The following is a 6,672-nucleotide window of genomic DNA, read 5'->3' on the forward strand; positions in this document are numbered from 1 at the left end:
ACGTAACAGACACAACACATCACAACCCTTCTCCAACAGTCATTCATCACAACAGACCAATAAAGATGAGTATCTAGCATGCATTATCATATGTCATAATAAGTTTATACTGGTATAATAACTGGTACCTTTCCTGGTTCTTGCTTGTATCATCCGGTGTCATCCCCCCTGGACTTTGTGGGTAGTATGATATCGTGTGATTGTAGGCTGGTTACACCATGTGGTCGATGAACTGCTGCTGTGGTAAAAACAAGCAATAACTGAGTATGGATTTATACATCAACTGTCACCTAATGCTAACGCTGCGAAGTAGCATAAGGGGAAATAGTACACTGACTGAGGGAACTACAAAATGGTTGTGTTCAGTAGGGCACACTGTAGCAAAACATTTGAAACAGTCAATAAAAACGTGCCTTTCTTATTACAAAAGTTTTTCCTCTGTTTTGAGCGTTTGAACAGGACCCAGGTTGAGATGTTATCTACCTCTGGGATGGGGGCCTCATGAGGGGCATGGCAGGGCTGGACACAGCCCCGTCGCTGGGCTGCTCCATGGGCTGGTACAGGAGCTCGAGGGCTGCATGTACAACACTGGGCTGGAGGGCACTGGAGACTGACACACACACACCACAGAATTTCGCATGCACACATTAGTTCGCTCTTAGAACGCACCTTGCCTCCGACAAAAACCCACTCACAAACGTAGAGGTCAGAAGAGCAAAGACGCCCATCTCCTTCCCTTTACCTGAGGAGCGTTCCATTTGCAGGTGACTAGGGTGACACTGTGTAGTTGGGCCTGAAGGACACAGTATGGAAACAGATCAGTAGCCAGGAGTACACAAGCTTTCTCCTGGAATAACACCTCGATAGCATTCCATTAAATCTGCACAGCTGACTTGGTTGTCGGTGGCTGAGGTTCCACTATTTACAATGGATTTTTCTTATGGCGCTGTACTGGTATAAGGGATTATAGCCTGGTCCCAGATCTGGCTTTGTGCTGTCTTGCCAGCTCCCTATGATCATAGACATCGTATGTGTTGCCTGTAGAGCACAAACAGATCTGGAATCCAGGCTTGGTCAGCTTTTGAGTTGTAATGGTGGTGGTGAGGCGGTCCAGGACAAGACTTGTCTGACCTGGTAGTGGTGGTAGGCTGGCTGCTTTGTGGTAGATGGGTGGAGGCTGGTGGGTCCGCATGACTGGAAACCAGGTACTGAGTGGGACTACAAGGACACAGATCGGAGGTTAGAGACGCACATGTAATATGGGGACACCAGCCATGTAGAAAGAACATGTATCTTTACGCCGAATGTATATATACATTTTATCAAATGCAATCCATTCTCTACTACCATTTTTTACATTTTAGTCATTTTTAGCGGACGCTCTTATCCAGGGCGACTTACAGTTAGTGACTGCATACATTTTTTTTATTTTCATACTGGCTTTAAAACACTAAAGAAATGACTAAAATATGACTAAAACCCTGTAGTATGTCATGTCTGTTTTTTCTGGATGAAACAATGTCAACAGTCTCTCTATGATTCTCATATGTTGCTCCCTGTATATTCATGATCAGAGTGCTGTACAATTTCATTCACCACGAGGAAAAAAGTGTCATCTGTGAGCACGTGGCTGAGCGAAGGATAGGACTCACAGGCCAGGCTGGTAGGAAGCGGAGGGGCTCATCTCTGGGGTGTGGAAGTAGGCCACTCCGTTGTGTGGTAGGTGTAGGGGTACCCCGTGGGGTGGTGGGGTACATGGTTCCCACAGGGGTGGGCATCATGGTAGGAGTATGGCTGGACACAGAGAAGCTGTTTGCTCAGTGAAGGAGGCACAAGTCAACCACCAGGTTATGGCCTACAAAGGCAAATGTTATCGGCACTCCAATCCCAGGTGACGCTTAGTCCAGCATTTTAAAAGCCAACAAGTGCAAGAGCACATTAGCCCCCACGATCAAGATAAGACAATATATAGTGCAGTGTTAACATTTTCTCGATGCATTATACATTTGTTGCAAAATGCTAATTTCCACAGCATGGGAAACAACCCTGTTCCTGGAGTGCCGTAGGTACTGCAGGATTCTGCTCCAACTAGGCACCACACCTGACCGACTGAGCTAATTGATCAGTTCCAGTGACTGCCTAAATTCAACACACCTGGTCTTCGAGGTCGGTTAAATCAAAAACACGCAGGCACTTCAGGACCAGGGTCGCCTACCTCTGCTCTACGGTGCTCTGCATCACTTGCAGTGCCCTCCCACTTGTTGCTTGCGGACGGCCTGGCGATGTTGAGCCTCTTGTCCCCGGAAGCACAGTCTGTCAGCCTGGGGATGTGGTGGTTGCACCCAGGAAGGGGGTATCAGTACAGATTGAGACAGATAACTTTACACTGAGCATTTACTACCCATGGCTCATGACTTTACTGATGATGGACTGAGCTAGATCTAATGTGAATTAGAGCTGCTGCCCTCCAGAAGGAGATATAAGGTTTTGTATCGTATCGTTTCTTTCCCATTTCTGTACAGTATATTGGCTCCTACACTCTTAGAAAGAAAAGGTGCCATCTAGAACCTAAAGAGGTTCTTCGGCTGTCCTCATATGGGAGCCTGTTGAATAACCCTTGTTGGTTCCAAGTAGAAACATTTTGGATTCCACGTGGAACCCTTTGCACAGAGGGTTCTACATGTAACCCACAATGGTTCCCTGGAACAAAGGTTCTCCTATGGGGACAGCTCGAAACCCTTTAGAACCCTTTTGTCAAAGAGGGTAACACCTTTAGTTACTTACATCATGAAATTCTCTCCGGTATCCTCCTGGGTCCTCAAAGGTAACAAAGCCATATCCGTGGGATGGACACATACACAAGACAATAATACAGTGTCCCTGGATTACATTTCCATTGCTGTAGTTTATTTAATAAACATCATTGCAGGTGTCATCCAGTCTATGTGGGCAGAACATCTACAGTTTAACTAGACTCTCACCCTTTTGACACCCCAGTACGGTCAATCACAATCTTCACCTCCTTCACCGCTCCATGCTGGGAGAAGAAGCGTCTCAGGTGGTTATCATTGGTCCCTACGCACAAAAAGAACACACACACTTGAATTAAGCTGCCCTTTTTATGCTCCCAGTAACATGCAGCAGCACCAAAAAAAGGTCAAGTTAGTCGCAACTACCTAAACAGGAGACCCTATGAAAGTAAAGAAAAGTCGATATTCACCTTGAAATCAATTCCTCCCACAAAGATGCGGTTAGGGATGATGGCTGCCAAAGCGGGGGGCATGGTGAGAGGGGGTGGTATTGTTGTTGGGGTCTTGAGACACTGGAGCAGGAGGAGGAGAAGTGCTGGTCTGGGTGCAGATTGAGATTAGCTTGAAACAGAACAAGAGCATCACTGGATTGGCCATCCTCACCAATGCTGAGAAATTCTGATAATGTAGCAAAAAAGTTAGCTGTTTTACAAAGCAATATTGTTTGATATATTTAAGACAAAGGGTATGTTGTAAGCCTTTGATCTTTCAAAACAAGCTATCTATGCAATTTGTATTGTGGGAACACCTGCACCTTGAAAAGAGGTTGTCTTTGTAGATGCACTTTTGTTTTGTCTAGGGCTCGGAATAACTAGCCAACACTGAGTGACCTTTTGCTTTTTAAAGCCTATATTATGACTCACAGAAATGCATGAGAAACTGCACATTGCTAGGCTAAGGTTTAGGGAGAGAACTTAGCTACTACATTAGCTAGTTAGCTAGCTACTGTAGCTAACAAGAGCAAGCCAACACATTTTCGATCAGGAGAGAAACATGTAAGATCAATCTCCATTCACCAAAAACGAGTTACAATATAACTTACTCTGGTTTAGAATACATTAGCTATATCAAGCGACATATAACTGAACATAAATAACGTCGCTAGTTAACATAGCTTGCTAGCTAGATAAATTAGCTAAACTAAAGACCCTGCTACCTTTATGCACTGCATGCAGGGAAGCTAACGTTAGTGATAGCTAGACAGTTATCGTTAGCGTTCAAGAGTGACATTTTAACTTTCGCTGGCTATATAACGTTAATTTTATAATTGTGGTATTGGCAACCCGACATTGTTACATGTTTCACAATTAAATATACCGACACAATCAAACGCAACACTGATCTGTTTAGCCACTTAGCTAGCTGCCTGATGGTTTTTTATTTATTTTTACAACATATTAATGTTAGCTAACTAGCATACTGGTAGTTAGCAAGATGGCAAGTAGTACGCTCGTGAAAGGTAACTTACAGCTATTTCGTTCTCCATCGTAGACACCGTGCTTGATTAGATATCTTGAACAAGTAAAGTGAAACAAATAATTGATTGAGGTTATATCCAATGTAAATCAGCAAGACAATGGCAACTAAAGTTAAAACAACTTGCAAGAGATGTGAACCCAGCCAGGAACAGCCGACCCTGTATCAGAATCATCAACACCAGTCCCGCTCTAGCTGCAGTATGAACGAAGTAAAAATATCTGGCGCTTACCAAATTGAGCTAGTCGATCCTAAACCACTCATATTCATAGGTGGGCAAGTATTGGTTACATTTATATTGTTACAGTTGTATTTAACAAGAGAAACATGTATCTATAGATTATTGTTAGTTTGTTTCAATGTGCCAAAGGTAGGAAACTTTAGAGCAGTTGCAGGTTAGCTAGCTAGTTTAATTCGGTTTTATTTCCCGCTCTTCGAGCCTCTGCCGCCCTCAACTTGTCAAGATTGCACTTTCCCAGTCCCTAATGACAACGTTGATGGCGGGGAGATAAACCCCATGGATGAAAACCGTTTTTATTGAACAATTTCAGTTAATTCCTACATGAATTTACAAGAAGTGTGCATTAATGAACATGGTAATTATGGTATTATTTAAAATTTGGAACAAATATTCTACAAACAAAACTAGCAAAAATACCAAAACATTTAGGCACATTTACCCAATCGACCTTGTCTGTCATATGGTTGGAACCAGGTTCTTGTCTTGCCTGGTTGCCTTTTATTTTTTTTGTAGCTAATGTTCAACTCCTTGTACTTCATATTCAAATGACTTGGGAGTACAAGGAGTAGAATGTTAGCTAAACAGACTGGCAACCAGGCTACAAGGTTCTGTCTGGCAGAGACCGTTTACACCACATTGATGCAGCACCTGTTGCTGTCTTCAATGCAACCCCCTCCCCTCAGTCTAGCTCTCCCTGAGAGGCCTATTACTATGAACCCTCTTTGATTAGCCATGCACTGTAGTGTGCAGTCCTTTGCTGACCTTTTCACAAGTAGACCTATGGGTAAAAGAAAATGGAAAACTGTTTGAATGTGTCTGTGATGATGTTCAGCATTCTTTTGCTAGGCGTTACATTACATAGGCCTATTGAAAAACGGGCATTGCAAAGCAGTGAATTGATTTTGTGTGCAAGCATCCAATACTGCTATTAGTGCCTAATATGTTGCAGGTGTTGTGCAGTAAGGTGCAAGTGTACAGGTGCTATTATTAGTCGCGATCCCCTGCTCAGACGCTGCATGCATAAACCAATGGTTGCGTGCCATGTCATCGACTATGCAGTTGGGTACCAAAATGCATTTGATGTGGTTAGCTGATACATAAAATACCTCAGCTACTTCTGAGTGGAGGAACACGACCATTGCCATGCCTTGCATTGTCATGTTCCCTAGCATAGCAGAATGTCACACCTGTTCACGCTGCCGGTGCTGGGCTTACCTACCTGGGAGCACTGAGGTCCAGGGAGACAGGTGGGGGAAAAAAGGGATACATTACTCAATCACATCAGGGTGAACCGTGCATTTCTTCATGGTCCTGGGAGAGACAGGGTTTAGTGCGATGAAAGAAAGAGACACTGTGAGAACTTCGTGTCACCAGGCTTGCAATGCCTTTGCTGCACATACCAGGACGGTATCGTTTAACCCCCAGATCTCTCACTCTGTGTTGCTTTGCTTATTGCAGTCCCTCCCTTTTGTTCATTTTTCTCTAGCCCTGACCAATGAAAGAGTTCTGGTATGTACACTCTGTCTTGGCTATACACTGAGTGTACAAAACATTAGGAACACCTTCTCTTTCCATGGCGTAGGTTGACCAGGTGAATCCAGGTGAAAGCTATGATCCTTTATTGATGTCACTTGTTAAATCCACTTCAATCAGTGTAGATGAAGGGGAGGAGACTGGTTAAAGAATGATTTTTAAGCATTGAGACAATTAAGAGATGGATTGTGTAATGTGTGCCATTCAGAGGGTGAATGGGCAAAGACAAAACATTTGAGAGCCTTTGAACGGGGTATGGTAGTAAGTGCCAGTCGCAGCGGTTTGTGTCAAGAACTGCAACGCTGCTGAGTTTGGTCCACCACCCAAAGAATGGTCCACCACCCAACGGACATCCAGCCAACGTGACACAACTGTGGGAAGCATTGTAGTCAATATGGGCCAGCATCCCTGTGGAACGCTTTTTGACACCTTGCCCCGACACCTTGTCCATGCCCTGACAAATTGAGGCTGTTCTGAGGGCAAACTCAATATTAGGGAAGGTGTTCGTAATGTTTGGTATACTCAGTGTATATCCCTCCTGAGCTTGGCCAGTCTTATGACCAGTATGCTATATGATTGCAAACTGGCCATAAGACTGCAGAGTAATATAGG

At 44.0% G+C, this 6,672-nt stretch overlaps 1 pseudogene; it reads right to left on the bottom strand.

Annotated features, from left to right (window-relative positions):
- Positions 1-479: 479 nt before the first annotated feature.
- LOC123483975 lies at positions 480-5,855 on the bottom strand (annotated as a pseudogene).
- Positions 5,856-6,672: the final 817 nt, after the last annotated feature.

This window comes from Coregonus clupeaformis, unplaced genomic scaffold (genome assembly GCF_020615455.1).
Source record: "Coregonus clupeaformis isolate EN_2021a unplaced genomic scaffold, ASM2061545v1 scaf0174, whole genome shotgun sequence".
NCBI lineage: Eukaryota > Metazoa > Chordata > Actinopteri > Salmoniformes > Salmonidae > Coregonus > Coregonus clupeaformis.